Raw genomic sequence first — 15,659 nt, 5'->3', positions numbered from 1 at the left:
AGAAGAAGAAGAAGAAGAAGAAGAAGAAGAAGAAGAAGAAGAAGAAGAAGAAGAAGAAGAAGGAGAAAAACTAGAAGAAGTGGGGGAAGGGAAAGGAAAGGAAGAGGAGGGCGGGGAAGAGAGAAAAGATGCCAACAAGTTCAGAAGACAAAAAGGCTTAGTCCGACAGCGAAAGCAGCATTTCCCATCATGAATTCCTTGAATATCCATTTTATGGCGCATGATGAAGGGGTACAGCAAGGAAAAGAATAACTCTTACTAAAATAGTGTTTTACTGAAAGCTTTAGAGTTGTTGGATTATACAACCAATTCATGACGTTCCTTTACTGAGGACTTTTCGGAGACTTTACGCATGAATGTGCACCAAACATCTCTAACGTGATACAGTGAGGCAACTCCCACTTATTTGACTTATCATAGGATTTTTTTTCATAAGGCATCTTGCAGAAACAGCCCCCTGCAGCACACTTTGGTTGAGAAATACTGGCTTAAAAGATCCAAAGACCATATTCTCTTTTAAGATTTGAGGCCAAAGGAGTCTCTGGAAGTTAAAAATTCTGCCATTTCATTAATTCATCTATTTATACATTCAACAGCCATTTACCAGCATCCGCTCTATACCAGACCCTACCCCAAGCCCTGGGTATACAGTGGTGAGGGAGCCCCTGCTCCCACAGAAAGTCTATTTTCCTGAGGGTGGAAAGGAGAGGAAAAAATGCAAACAAGTAAACAAATATATGAACAAGATTGTGGGAGGTTCCATAATGGTCCCTAAGGATGTCTCTGTCCTAATCCCTGGAACCTGTGAATGTGACCTTCCATAGCAAAAAAGGGGCTTTGCTGATATGATTTAGGGTTTTGAGATGGGGAGATCATCCTGGATTACTCCAACGGGCCCTAAATGCCAATGCAGAACACCTTATAAGAGGGATACAGGAACAGCAGACAGCTGAGAGGGTGATGTGATGATGGAGACAAAGGGAGAAAAGGCTCCAGGACGAGGGGGACACAAACCAAGAGATGTGGGCAGCCTCTAGAAGCCAACAAAGGCAAGGAACAGATCCTCCCCCAGAGCTTCCAGAAGGAGCCACCACTGCCAACATCCCATAAGACTTGTTTCTGACATCTGACCTCCAGAACTGTAAGAGAATAAATGCACATTGTTTAAAGCCACTAAGTTTGTAGTTACTTGTTACGGTAGCAACAGGAAATGAACACAAAGATCCTATTCGCTGATGATAAGTTCTGTGAAGACATCACAAGGGGCCCTGCTGGGGTCACTGGCCGGGGAGGGGACAGGCTGCCGTTTTCAGGGGGGTGGCCTGGGAAGGCTGCCCTGCAAGGCTGTCAGTGGACAGTGTGCTCCAGACAGCACAGGTCTGCTTCTCTGTCGTCTTGTCCCCTCTAGCGAGGAGAGGGGGCTCACTGGCAGGTGACGGTTTGACACTGTTGATATGAAGATTGAGACACTCTGGTCACTTGAAGGGATGCACAGCTTACTGAAAGGACACAAGTGGAAGTAAAGAAACCAAGATCATCACCCTGGGCCAAGCCCCAAGGAAATGGAGGAAAAAGATTTCCAGGCAGACTCACCAGAAAGAAGAGGAGGGGCCGGGTAGAGGCGGGAACAGAATTGTTCAGAATTGGCAAGTTGCTCAGGGTTCAGAGCCGGCTGACACCATCAATAGTAGAAATAGCGGATCCCTAGCCTAGGCCTCCCTATTTAGCTGAGTTCTGTTTCTGTCTCTGCTTCTCTCCATGGGTCTTACTCTGCTGGCTCCAAAAATGAGTGGCTAATTCGTGAAACTCTTCCTTAAACTCCCAGAGAGAAAAAAAAAAAAATCTGATTTATCCAATTTTTCCCTATGGTGCCTCATTTGTCATTGGCCAGGCTAGAGACTGGCTGCCTGTGGTCAAGGGCCCTCCACACTACGATCGACTGTGGTCGGATTAGCCGGGTTGCTTGGCCACCGATGCCTGAGGCGCTGCCCAGGACCATGGCAGAGAGAGATGGGGGCCGCCCTGGCTGTCTCCTCCTGAAGGGACCGTGGGTGAGACCAGCAGTCAGCCCAAGGGCTCATCCCAAGATCTAAATTCCTGCCGACTGAAGCCTGTTTTCCTGGTCTCTTAACTCAACAGTGTCTTAGTGCTATTCTTATAAGCAGGAAACACCATCTACGTAATATAATAGTATCAAAACTTACGCCACCTTGTCATCAGAGTTATTCAAGCAGCAGCCCTGTCAAGATGGCAAAGGATGACTTCATCCTGGTGTTTGACCCCAGGGGGTTCCTTGGAAGATGAGCGCTCAAATGCGTGAAAGGAAAATCTGAATGTGCAGACAGTAAACACAAGGACAGCTGGTCCAGCTGACCTCCGGGTTGTGATCCCTGCTAAAAGGCACGATTCTATGACATTTCTATGACATATGACCTGTGGGTTGGGGCAGGGATAGAGAAAGGAGGAATCAGAGGTCAAGAAAAGGTAAGAGAGGCCAGTTCCCTTTCCTCGATCAGAGCCGAGAGATGAACACAGGTGCGTGTTTCATGGGGTCAGGGAGAAGGATATTTCCCTCTCCTTCCGTCCCCTCAGGACCTGCAGATGAGGCCCACGTGGGGGTGCCTGTGTGGATTGAGGGGGATGTTCTTAGGGGGGTCCAGGAAATGTGAGAAGGCAGAAGGACTCAATCATTTTAGGGACCGCAACTATGAAGGTCCATTGATGGTTTATGTCTTTTAATCCTTACAACAGACCAGAGTGATAAGGAGACCTTTATTAGCCCATTTCACCAATGAGGAAATGAAGAGTTGCAGAGGCGAATATCTGTGATATGCAGAGACCCCCCGAACCTCTGCCCCCGTCCCTGGGCAGCTCACAGTGTGATGAGATTCCTGGCCCTGCTTCCTTTCTGCCAGCTCCCTTCCTCCCCAAACACACAGTTTCCAGCGAGCAGCCCCGGATCTCACAACCATTATGGTACTGCAAAGAACTAGAGAAAATGCCCAAGAACACTGACAAGATCTGGCCTGGGACAGATGCTCCCTAGCACGGCTTGGGGAGGAGGAGGAAGAGGGAGCCCACGCTCCATCACCGCTAAGCAGAGAGCCCCAGTGAAAGCCACTTCGCCTCCAGCCTCCCCACTACCCTCCAAGGCAACATATTTCCGCCCACTCCGCCCTATGGTACAGCTAAGGTAGGGAGTAATATCGAGACAGTTTGGGAAAGTGCTTTGCAAACAATAAAGTGTGCTTCAAAGATTATTGTAGCCAGAAGGAAGGTTCCTTGGCCAGACTAGAGTCTCTCTCCAAGAAGCCGAATGCTCTCATCCACTCATTCACTGCCCACCCCACTCCGATTATTTGCTCTCTCGCTTCTGACCCCAGCAGCAATCAGCAGTCCTGGACGGTGGGGGCTTTTGTCTGAGCATCTCTGTAGACTCCTCAGCTCAATGGCTCCTCGCTGAATGAACGTATGTGCGGCATTTTACGGTCTACACAGACTTGTGCGTGACACATCTTGTTTGTTCCTCAGGAACGCCCACTGTTTCCCAGGACCCTTTAAGGGAGCACTAAACTTTACGTGCCTTATCTCCTTGAATCATCATAACTCCATGAAGGCAGGTGTCGTGTTATTATCTCCTTAATCCAGACGGGGAAGCTGGAGCCCAGAGAGGTGTGGGAACTTGCCCAAAGCCACACAGTAAATATGTGACAGAGTTGGGATACCCCCTCCCCGCCCCAAACACACACACAGGGCAGTGGGCTCCTGAGACTCCTCTCCCAGGCACACTGAGCTGGCTCTCGGCAATTCCCTTATAGCGTTTATTACCTTTTTATTTACACAGGCCGGGTCATCCAGCCACCCTAGCAGTCCTTGAGGCAGGTAATTGCATTTTCCTGGAAAGGAGCAGGAACGTGATTTTTATGAATCCTCCCAGTGACAGAGCAAGAGTCACGCCAGGTCTGGTAACCTAAGTTCTGGTTTTCTTCCCGTCACAGGTAGCTCTCTGAAAATGGAGGTAAAAACAAAAATTGCTTTGGAGATCATTGAGATAACAAAGGGCAAGTGGTTTGATTTTCTCAGGAAGAAAGGTCCTTGAGAAACTTAACATTTGATTATTGTCCCTGCGTTTTCAGTGAGGAGCGGCAGCGTGGGGGTGATACCAAGGATCAATCAGCCACCGAGCGGATCAGTCATCGACTGGGTAAGTGTGCACATCAAATTAGCATTTTAGGAGCAAGGTGGGGAATGTGGTTTCTGATAAGTCTCCTTCAAAATATACGCCAGCCTTCAGAGAATCGCTTTGTAGATATTTCTGACACCCAACATTCATAAGATTTTCACGAGAAAGTTAGTAATCCTAAAACTCTCCAGGCGATCAGCATCCTGCTTGGAAATTATAACAATAATAATTCTGAAGAAAGCAGTAAATTCTACTTCCCTATTTTCCAATTTCACATACCCTACAGTGGTCATATGTGGGATGTCGTTGATTTCTAGAGAAAAACCTAGTTTTACCCAGTGGAATTTTTGCTGGGGTGGAAACTTACGAGAGGTGATTACTTAGGCAAGTCAACAAACCATCATTCATCATAGATGGAAGAAACAGGATTGATGTGTCACCTAGAGCTGCTTGAAATGACCTAGGAGCATGAAAGGACATGTGGGAGCCTCAGAAGCTTTTTTGTTTTTGTTTTTTTTCTTGCCACTTCAACTTTTATTCTGCTGGTAAAATTAGGGTAAAAATTTTTAATTATTTTTATGATGCGTGATAGGTTCCATTAGCTTCCCCCCCAGCTTTATCAAGATATAATTGACATAACATTGTATAAATTTAAGATATACAATGTGATGATTTGATACAGTACATACTGCAAAGTGATTACCACAGCAAGGTTAGTTATCACATCCTCAACTCCCATAATTACAATTTGATGTGTGTTGAGAAGGGTCATTTAAGATCCACTCTGTTAGCAACTATTCAAATACATGTTACAGTATTGTTAAATGTAATTATCATGCTGAACATGAGATCCCTGGAATTTATTCAGCTTATCACTGGAAGTTTGTACACTTTGACTGAAGCCCCCTATTTCTCCCACCCTCAGCCCCTAGCAACTGTTCTGCTGTTTCTGCTAAATTGGCTTTTTCTCCTTTAATTTCACATATGAGATCATACAGTATTTGTCTCTCTCTTTCCGACTTACTTCCCTTAGAATGATGCCAGTACAGTCCAATTTGGAGGAAGCATCACAGCTCTGGCACTTCTTAGCTTTGTGTCTTTAGGCAAGACAATCTTTTAACCCTTAAGCCTCAGTTACCTTATCTGTAAAATGGGAACAAAAACAATACCCACTGAATTATAGTAAGCACTGACTGGGAACTACCATACACCAGCTACTGCTAGAAAGCTGGAGACACAACATGTAACAAGACAGGCAAGTTCTTGACCCTACGGAGCTCGCATTATGGAGGTATTTAATACACTGCTTGTAATTATACATACTGTTACTGTTATTGATTTTTTTTTAGTGATTGGCATTTGAGCCTTTCTTTTTCCATACCATTCTTTTCTTTAGCAGAGAATATGTTATTTCAATAGAAATATTGAATGCTTAGTGAATTTTTTTCTAGTGTTGCTAAAAGGCATCGTGTATGAGTTGCCTTATAGACCTCCTCTCCCGCCAACCCCCCAAAAAACCCGCAAACAAAACAAAAACAAAAAAGAAGAGAAATCTGCTCCACAGGGCCTGGCAGTTTCTGAACAGGTCAAATGGTCCCGGAGAGCTAGAAGGTCTTCTTAGTACAATCTCTGAAGAATGCACCGTCATCATCGACTGCACAAGGTCTGCCTCAAGCGAGCGCGATCCTGGAAGCACTGAGGAGCTGCAAGGCTCTCCCAGAAGGGGCCAGTGTGGCTGTTGCCTCTGGAGAGACTCAGAGAGATGAGCTCAGGAGGGGCTGGGCCTAGAGGTGCCCTCAGTCCCACACGTCTGAGGGAAACTGAGGTATACATGTGCTAGAGTGAGTCCTGTCTAAATTGTCTGCTCTGAGAGAGAGCCCTCAAAAAAAGGAACCAGTCATTCACCTGTGCAGCCTTGAGCAGACCCGCCCACCCCATAGCTTCCCTTGGGGGCCCAGACAGTCTTCTTTGCTTCTGACGCATCTGGATGGTTTTGTCTGGAAGCTCCCATATGGTTCTAGGGCCTTCCGTAAGTGTGCCCGGCCACTCAGCCCCATCTAATTATTGCTAGAAGCAAAGCTTTGAGACAGAGCACACAGGAATGAAGATTTGACTTTGAATTCACCTCTACATTTATTTATTAACAGAGATACTCCTAATTAATTTTTGGATACATGAATAAACATTCTCACGGCTTATGAAATTGTTTTAAAATGGGGTAAGCGCTCCTAGAACTTCAGAGCAAGAAAATATTAGAGCTGGAGAGGCGTTGAAGCCAACTAATCCAACCTCCCTTGTGCAGAGCTGAGGGGAAGGTGGTTTGGAGAAGGGAAGAGCCTCTTCTGAGGTCCTATTATTAATATCTGGGAAATCTGGAAACACGAACCAGATCTTCTGCCTCCCAGTCTAGTGCTCCCTCCACCTCTTGATCAATTTACAACCTGGAGCAGGAAATTTGACTATCCTTCTAATCTCCTCCCAACTTGTGCAGCTACAAAAATAGATACAATCTGGAAGCCCAGCTATGCCAAATATTGTGGCAGACTTCCCAGCCTCTCCTCCTCCCCCAGCTGATGGGAAGTTGAAGCTCCATAACACTCCTGCTAGAAATGTGAAAATTATTTCTTTTTTATTCTTTCTTCTATCTAAAGCCCACTGCCCAGCCAGGTTCAAAGCCCACTCAGGATCCTCAGTCCAGAGAGACGGCACCGAAGAGGTCATCAGATAAACAGCGTCCCCAATTTTAGATTCTATAAAGGTTAACCTATCTGAGGCTATTGTGAGTATTTATGCTTAAAAAAAGATGCAGATCAGTGATGAAGAAAAACATGAAGTCTTCAAGAAAAAACCTATGGGGCTGCATGAGGTCTTTCAGAGAGGAAATGCTTAAAAAGAGAGAAACAAACAAACAAAAAGGTCGGACTTATTAAAAGATTCATTTCAAATGGGGGCTGAACCCTATGAGAGAAGCACCATATCAACAAAAGACAAGAGCATTTGAGCATAGACGGACTTGAATTTGAGAAACTGTTTTCCTTCATGCTGATCCTTGGCAGCCCCCTGCAAAGAGTAAAGGAGACAGACATATGAGGATGCTCACAGAGGCATTATTTGGGATAGAAAGGAAAGAAAGTAATCTAAATCTCTTTCCGAAGGAGACCCATCAGAATAAATTATGGTGCACAGATACTATGGAATATCATGCAGCTGTTTAAAAAACAGCAGGTTAAGCTCTGTGTTCTAACCCAGGATGGTGTCTGACACACACTAAGACACCACACAGTAAAAAGCAAGTGACAGTACTGCATGATATAATCCCATTTGATCCAAGAAGAAATGTATATATTTGTATATATACAGAAAAGTCTGTAAGAATATGCAAGAAAATTAATGCTGGGGAATGCTAATAGGAAGAGAAGGAAAGGGAGAGGCTTTTATTTGTCGCCTTTTATCTTTCTGATGGGAAGGTTTTACCATGATAATGTATTATGTCTAATAGCTTTTTCATAAACCACAAAAATCCAAGATTTTTAAAACCACAAGAATAATCCAGAATTGATTCTTCCTCATAAATTCTAATTTATTAATAAACCTCCCACAACATAAAAATGATAATAGCATTATATGAAAATGATCCCTTTTCTCCCTTCATTAAAGCTTCAGCCCTCAGATACAATTGATCGGATAGAGCCCTCTGTAACTTTGGAGGCTGACACCATGTACAATTTCTCCATCACAGGCTTGCTTGCTCTCCTGGCTTCTTAGACTCCTTTATCCGCCTACACCAGCTGCCAGCCTATGGAAACTTGCTGGTTCTCACAACAGTGCCTAGAGCTAGAACTTGGAAGTTCTTTCATCATAGCCCAGAGACCTATGATCACCAAGAACTGGCACCGATGCCCCACCAATGCAACTGAACCATATTTATTCTCTTTTTTGATAAAAGAACAGATCAGGGAATTTCTTTAGTGGGTGCCAGTGAACCTCAGCAAGGCATTTGCCCAAGTCAGCAATCTATTCGTGCAAGTGCATGAAGAGGAACCGACTGGAGAGCTGAGACACACTGGAGAGTTAACAAATACGTCCATAAAGTGTAGGTTACTAACAATGACAGCCTGGATGGAGGCTCACGAGGTCTGCAAAAGGATCCAGATTTAGACATTTTCTTGCTCAACCTTTTTTTTTTTTTTAAAGGTTTTATTTATTTATTTGACAGACAAAGATCACAAGTAGGCAGAGAAGCAGGGAGAGAGAGGAGGAAGTAGGCTCCCTGCTGAGCAGAGAGCCCGATGCGGGACTCTATCGCATGACCCTGGGATCATGACCTGAGTCAAAGGCAAAGTTTTTATTTAACCCACTGAGCCACCCAGGCGCCCTGCTCAACCTTTTTATCAATAATGTGGAGGAAGGCTAGAAAGCCATGTTTTCAATAGTCACTAACTTTTCACCCATCATAATGATTTTCTCTCTCCTCCCACTTTATTAAAACATTCCAGGGGTGCCTGGGCAGCGGTGGTTTAAACATCAGTCTCTTGGTTTAGGCTTAGGTCATGATCTCAGGCTCTTGAGATCCAGCCCCGCATGGGCTCCAAGCTCAGCAGGGAGTCTGCTTGAGAGTCTCTCTCCCTCTGCTCCTGCCCCCCACCCCCACCTTGCTCCCTTAAAATAAATAAATAAATCTCAACAAAACAAAACATTCCAATTCTTGAACTCAAAAAGGTACAAATTCTATCATTTCTTTTTCGTGTTAACAACTTGCCTGTCTGCATACTATAGGATTCCATCTGTATGACATTCTGGAAAAGGCAAAACTATAGAGCTAGAGAACAGGGTTGGGGAGGGAGTAGGGACTGACTACCAAGGGGCAACGTGAGTGAACATTTTTGGAAGATGAAACTGTGGCAGTGGATACATGACTCTATGCATTTCAAAACCCATAGAATTTTACTCCATAAAAGTTTGAATTCTCCAGTTTGTACATTTTAAAATGAATCCCGAAAAAACTAACTTGTCATTTTAAGATCCTAATATATATTTTTAAAGATTTTATTTATTTATTTGACGGAGAGAGATCACAAGTAGGCAGAGAGGCAGGCAGAGAGAGAGGGGGAAGCAGGCTCCCTGCTGAGCAGAGAGCTCAATGTGGGGCCCCATCCAAGTACCCTGGGATCACGACCTGAGCCGAAGGCAGACGCTTTAACCTACTGAGCCTCCCAGGCGCCCCTAAGATCCTAATATTAATAGCAATAGCAATAATACAACATATAAAGACAAATGCTAGCTCCTCAGTTCAACAGCTTATATTGAAAAGGTGAAAATTCCCTGGTTTCTTTACAGTCGGAGTAAAATAATAATAATAATAATAACTGGCTGGACATACGCGCAGTGTCATTGCCAGGCCCCTGCCTGCCTCTCCAGTATCACTTCCAGTCACTGGTCCTCCCTCCCATTTCATATTCCCAGTCCTAAATGCAGGTAGCTTCTTGCTCTTGTGCCTTTGCAAAAACTCTTAACCAATAATACCTTCAGTGCCCCCCAACCCCATCTTCTTACACCAGCCCTGAGAGCCCTTCAGCCATCAGCTTCTCGGGCAAGTCTTCCCTGACTCCTGATAGAAATGATGTTTATTTCTATCTCCAGCCTCGTGATACTGGACCGTGATTATGCGTCCATGTGTCATCCCCCCGTTAAAATGAGCTCGTGGAGGGTACACACTCAGTCACTTTTCTTGCCTCTGAATCTACAGAACTCAACATGGTGCTACGTGCATAATCCTGCATTTGGTAAATATTGGTACACTTTAAACCATTTTAAACAACTAATTTTTTTTTTCTAACTAGGCAAACTAAATCACTAATTATGTGTTTGAAGAAGGGGCATTTTTCCAAAAAAAGAATTCCCTAACCATCAGTTTTACCTTTTCCAGGGTTTTGCCACTCTTGGCGGGGGGCGGTTTGATACATTACGAGGATGTGAACAGCGACAGTCCACTGTACAGCGTGTTTGCAGGATACCATATCTCCTTTTAGTCCATTTTCCTCTAGTTTTCAGTCTTGCAACACCTTTGTGCAGTGTGTGATTCCTAATTCTTCCTTGCGGCCCCTCCAACGTGAGATAAGAGGACTGAAGTGCATTTGACCTCAGCTGGGGCTTAACCCTGATGCACCCAAAAGCAAAGGGAGAATTATTGGCAGACCAGGGACTCATTTGAAAGGACTGGGATACATTGTTGCAAGAATCTCAGACTATTTCTTATGGTAAAACCCCATGTGCCTTACTCAAATACTAAGGGATCTGAAGGGATTGGAGGAAGGGATTTTCTATCCCAGCATTCTGCCTTCCCTAAAGCTGACCTCATTCTCTGTCTAATGGGATAGGTCAAAGACATCTGGCTATTTCGGACTGGGATTTTGGCAACACACCCTTGCCTCCAGCTAGACTACCATAGGCTGGGGCTGTGGGAGAGCTCCCAGCCTTGTGACACTTGTTAAAGTGTAGGCAAGTCAAGGTTCTAGCTGGTGCAGGGGATACGGCAGACCATTTGAGGTCAGTGCAGGATGCCAATAATGGCAAGGCAAAGCTTGGGAACATGGCCTAAGGGCCCTGGCAGTACCACTTACAGAACACAGGATCTTAGAAGAACGGTATAGAAAACACGTGCTCTGATCCTCAGTTTCTGTCAAAGATCTTTCTGTCAAAGATCAAGCATTAGAACTAATGATTTCTAAGGCTTCTTTCCTGACTCCAGCTTAGGTAAAATGGTTTGGTCATGAACAAGTCCAGGTGGGAAGAGAGGGCAAGGCATTTCAGAGTTCATGGTGAGCAGGCCTTCATGCTGAGTTAGAGAAGGAGAGCAGTAAGAGCAGCCCCCATAGGCTCCAACAGCCCTTGGGGAAGCAGTCTCCTGCCCTGGCTACGTTTCTTAGGCCAGCTAGCCAGCTCTCTGCTGAGATGATATTTGCCCAGGGAAAGGCCTTCAGAGGCCCAGGCAGCAGCACGTAGTCACTCCACTGGGGCTCAGCATCCCAGCAAGAATCCCAGGGGCAGCACAGACATTTCTCAGCCCAGCTGCCGCAACCCCACACCAGCCCTAGGCCTGGCACACACACCCCACCTCCTTATAAGCACTCAGCCCTCCCCTGCCTCCTACGTACACTTTGTTGGGAAGCAGCATATATAGTGCAAATAGAGCAATTTTAGAGTCTGTAGCCCCGAATTTGGGTGTCAGCTCTGACTGTTACGTACTTCAGTCACCTTGGGTAGATTACTTTCCCTACCCCGACCTCAATGCTCTTTATCTGTAAAATGGAAATTGTATCACCCACTTCCAAAGATGTTTCCACGATTCAAATCTGATCACTGAACAGCTATGCTCTGTAAACTGAAACAGTAGATAAACCTAAGCCATTAGCCACATCAAATTATTTTGGGAAGTCGTTGGGGTCTAAATGATGCATAAATAAAACCAGAGCTGGAGAGAAAGCCTCCCTATGCCCTGTGCAGACTCGCTGTCTCCTATCCGTCATCTGGCGATCCCCCCCACCACTCCGACCCTCCCCTCCAGCCTTCCAGGCTTGGCTGTGGGGCCAGCCAGCCGCTAACAGGACGGCTCGCTGCTCAAACCAGACAGTCCCCAGGGTTGGAGCTTGTGCCTGTCAGCCTATCAGCTGGCACTCTGACAGACAAGGAATCTGGCCAATAAATGTCTAATCAGGATGATATCAATTCTCAAATCTAGCAATTCAGCCGAGTGACTCCAAAGGGCTAGCAAGCAGTTCTGTAGGGTAGAGGATGGTGAGCCACAGACCTGGGAGCATTAGGGCTATGGATATTAAGGGAAGGTGGAGAATCTGGAGGAAACCAGCATACCTTGCAGAGGAGGCAGTGTGTGACGGTGGAACATGCAACTTTGAGTCCCCAGAACCTTCGAACTCAAAGCCCTGCTCTGCTGTTACTCACGGACTGCTCATCTCTGCAGATCTCTGATCCTTGGTTTTCTCATCGTACAATGGCTGTGACAATAAAGGATGATTCCAGTGGCTCCAAACTGTTCCTTTGGCCTGAAAAGGAATCTCACTGGTGAGGCCAGTGGTGGTTGAGAGTGGGTGCAAGTCAGAAGCCCCGAGCGAGCTCCACGTCTCTGAGGCTGTGGGACAGAGAGACGACAAGGCCCAGCCCAGGCACTTAGCGGCCTTTGTGGACAATTTCTGTCAGGAACACACAGGAGTTAGTGAAAAGAGGGGCACGGCTCTCCGTGGAAACAATTCTGAGTTTGGAAGTCCTCAGACATCTCAGGGTCCCACAGAAATTGAATGCAAAATGGTATGCATGAATTCTCTGGGTATTTTTCTGGGGAGCAAGTCCAAAGCTTTCCTCAGAGTTTCAGAAGCCTCTTGGCCTCGCAGAAGGCAAAGAGCAGTTATTTGAAACTGCCATGCTGACTTCCACACCTGAACCCACACTCTTCCCAGTCTTCTTTCCTGGGGGTGGCTGCTACGGACCATGACCGCGACCAAAGGAAATCGCCACTGGCCTCCATCTGCCTTGCCTGGCATGAGCTTTATTTTCTACTTTTATTTTTATATGCATTTGTCAAAAACCTGTTGGTAAATAAATAGTACCTTTATAGTCACTCAAAACAACAAAGTTTCTTTCCTTTTTTTTCTTTTCTTTTCTTTCTTTCTTTCTTTTTTTTTTTTTTAAGTTTTAAGTTCATTACTTAGCCCAAGAAACAAGAGTTAACATAGACAGGGTTTACCACTTTGTCTCGACAAACACAATTTAGATGTGCTGTTTCTAATGAAAACCAAAACAGAGCAAACAATTAAGTTAAAAACAACAGCATCAATTTAGTGGTTTACCAATTAGCAATTCACTCCAACATGTATTGAGTAAATGCCCAGCTCACAGAACACCATGCTTAGCGCTCCTAGTTTAATTGGCCTCTCTGTAACATTTAGCATGGCTGGGCTCTGTCATCTACACCACCACCTCCCCTTGGTCTTGGTGACACACACTTCTCAGAAGCTCTGTGGGTTTCTTGCGCAGGTTCTTTCCTCTTCCCCAGTGCTCCCCTTAAACATCAGCTCTGGCCACAGGCCCCTTGTTTTATGGCTGGCTCTCTCCCTGATGGTTTCCTTTGTTCCTATGACTTTGGTGACCATTTCTACCCTAATGATTCCCAGGTCTGTAACTCTAGCCCAGATATCCAGAAAGAATTCTAGATCTATAAGCCTCCATCTGAAGGTCCTACAGGCATTTAAACTCAACACTTTGGAAGCTGAACTTCTTATCCCAAGGTCAACCGTCCTCCAAACTCCAAATCATGATCTTCCTCTTGTGCCTCCTGTTAGTGAGTCCAAGAAAGAACCGAGGAGGTTTGACTCTCTTTCCTACTGCCACATTCAGTGTTCCTAAACATGTCTTATAGTATTTTCAGGAACTTCCAAATATGGTAGTCACTATACTAACTTCACTCACCTGGATGATGGCAACAGCTTTCTAACAGGCCTCTTTGTCTCCATTCTTGCTGGCTCTGATCTATTCTTGATGAAGCAGCCAGAGAGATCTTCCCAAAATGCAAACTAGATCATGTCACTCTCCTGTCTACAACTCTTCAATAGCTCACCCATGCCTTCAGGATTCAGTTCAAACATCTGAGAACGTCTTATGAGTTCCTCTGTCTCTGACCCCCTCCTCCCTGACTGCTTCTCTAGACTCCATCTACTGCCACCTGCAGCAGGTAAGACTGAGGTTCTAGCTGCTATAACAAAGACACAAATATCGGAGTGGCTTTTAAACAAGGTAGGTGATTTTTTTTTTTTCTCTCTTGTATATCGATCCAAGTGCAAGCAGTTGCGAACTGTTATAGGAACCTGACTCCTATCCTGTTGCTCTATCGTTCTAAGGTGGTTGCTTATGCTTCCACTATCCCTTCCCTTTCCAGCCACCAGTGGAGGGCTAGAGAGACAAAGGAAGGATCCAGAAAAGGTAATATATGACACCCAACCATATTAACCACAACTTAGTTTCTTGCTCACACTTGGCTGTAAGAGTACTTATGAAATAGAATGTTTTGCTAAGCAGCCATGTGCTTTCTCATACTTGTTTCAACTTAAGACCTTGTAACCACTGAGAAGTTTTTCTGTCCCACAGGAAGGTGTGCTTCCTCTCCTAAAGAACTTATTACACTCAGTTTTAGTTATTGGGTTCCTTATCTATTTTCCCATCGAGGCTATGAGATTCTTTAGAGCTAGAACTGCATCTTGTTCATTTCCGTTTCCTTAACGTTTGGCATTACGCCTTGTGCGTAATGGGTTATCCGTACATGTTTATTTGTTGGATTACCAAAAACGATTAACTAAAAGTAGGACCCCCCAAATTGTGCCCACATGGTATAAACTTAACTATGGGGGGAAAAAAAGACAAACAACCAAAAAAGCAACATGGAACTAGTCCTGAATGGAAACATGTCAAAATGTTAACAGAGGTTGCTTATAGGCAATGAGACAGGGGGAAGTTACTCCCTCCTTCTAGCACTATTGTTTTAATTGGGACAGGGGAATAACCGTAAGAACAAGTGAAATCTTGCTCCTTTTAATTCATATTAAGATCTTTAAAAGTTTCACTTAACAATTCACCGTTACATCGTTTTTGACCCATTGCTCTTTCAAAACACCAAGGAGCCCACTTAGAATGAACTTTTTTTTATGTTAACGTTTACAGTTAGCAATCACTAAGTCCAGCCTGGTCCTTCTATAGCTGGGAAAACTGAGGTCCAGAGATAAGAAGTAGCCTCCATGTAGATGGCCTTTTTTTGGGGGGAAAAAAAAGATGCACTTAAAAAGTGCACAATACAGTATTGTTGATTATAGGCACAATTTTGTACAACAGAGCTCTAGAATTTACTCATGTGGTATAACTGAAACTTTATGCCCATTGAAGAACAACACTCCATTTTCCCCAGGCAACCGCCATTCTACTCTGGGTTCCTATGAGTTGGACTATTTTAGATGCCTCATGTAAGAGGAATCATGTGGTATTTGTCCTTCCTGTGACTGGTTGATTTCATTTAGTACAGTGTCCTCCAGGTCCATGCATGCTGTGGTAAACGGCAAACAGCAGATGAATGGCACCTGTTCATAATGGACATTGATTGGTTATTATAAATAGTACTGCAATGAACATAGGTGGGCTAATATCTCTTCGAGATCCTGATTTCAAGTCTTTTAGATATATACCCAGAAGAAGGATTGCTGGATCATGTGTTAGTTCTGTTCTAGGTTGTTTTTTTTTTTTTTTTAAGATTGTATTTATTTATTTGACAGAGAGAGATCACAAGTAGGCAGAGAGGCAGGCAGAGAGAGAGAGAGAGAGAGGGAAGCAGGCTCCCTGCTGAGCAGAGAGCCCGATGTGGGACTCGATCCCAGGACCCTGAGATCATGACCCGAGCCGAAGGCAGCGGCTTAACCCACTG

At 44.9% G+C, this 15,659-nt stretch overlaps 1 long non-coding RNA gene across 2 annotated transcripts in view; it reads right to left on the bottom strand.

Annotated features, from left to right (window-relative positions):
- The window catches only part of LOC132025075 (uncharacterized), a 356,101-nt gene that overhangs the window by 25,387 nt on the left and 315,055 nt on the right, over nucleotides 1-15,659 (bottom strand). Inside the window, exon 4 of one of the 2 annotated variants that reach the window (XR_009406405.1) lies at nucleotides 3,829-4,006. The exons of the other annotated variant lie outside the window; for it this stretch is intronic. This is a non-coding gene — a long non-coding RNA (uncharacterized LOC132025075). The remainder of the gene's footprint in view (nucleotides 1-3,828; nucleotides 4,007-15,659) is intronic. 2 annotated transcript variants of the gene reach the window in all.

The sequence above is a fragment of the Mustela nigripes genome, chromosome 9 (genome assembly GCF_022355385.1).
Source record: "Mustela nigripes isolate SB6536 chromosome 9, MUSNIG.SB6536, whole genome shotgun sequence".
In the NCBI taxonomy this organism is placed as follows: Eukaryota; Metazoa; Chordata; class Mammalia; order Carnivora; family Mustelidae; genus Mustela; species Mustela nigripes.
Note: the sequence above shows the minus strand (reverse complement) of the source record. Positions and strands in the feature narration are given on the sequence as shown.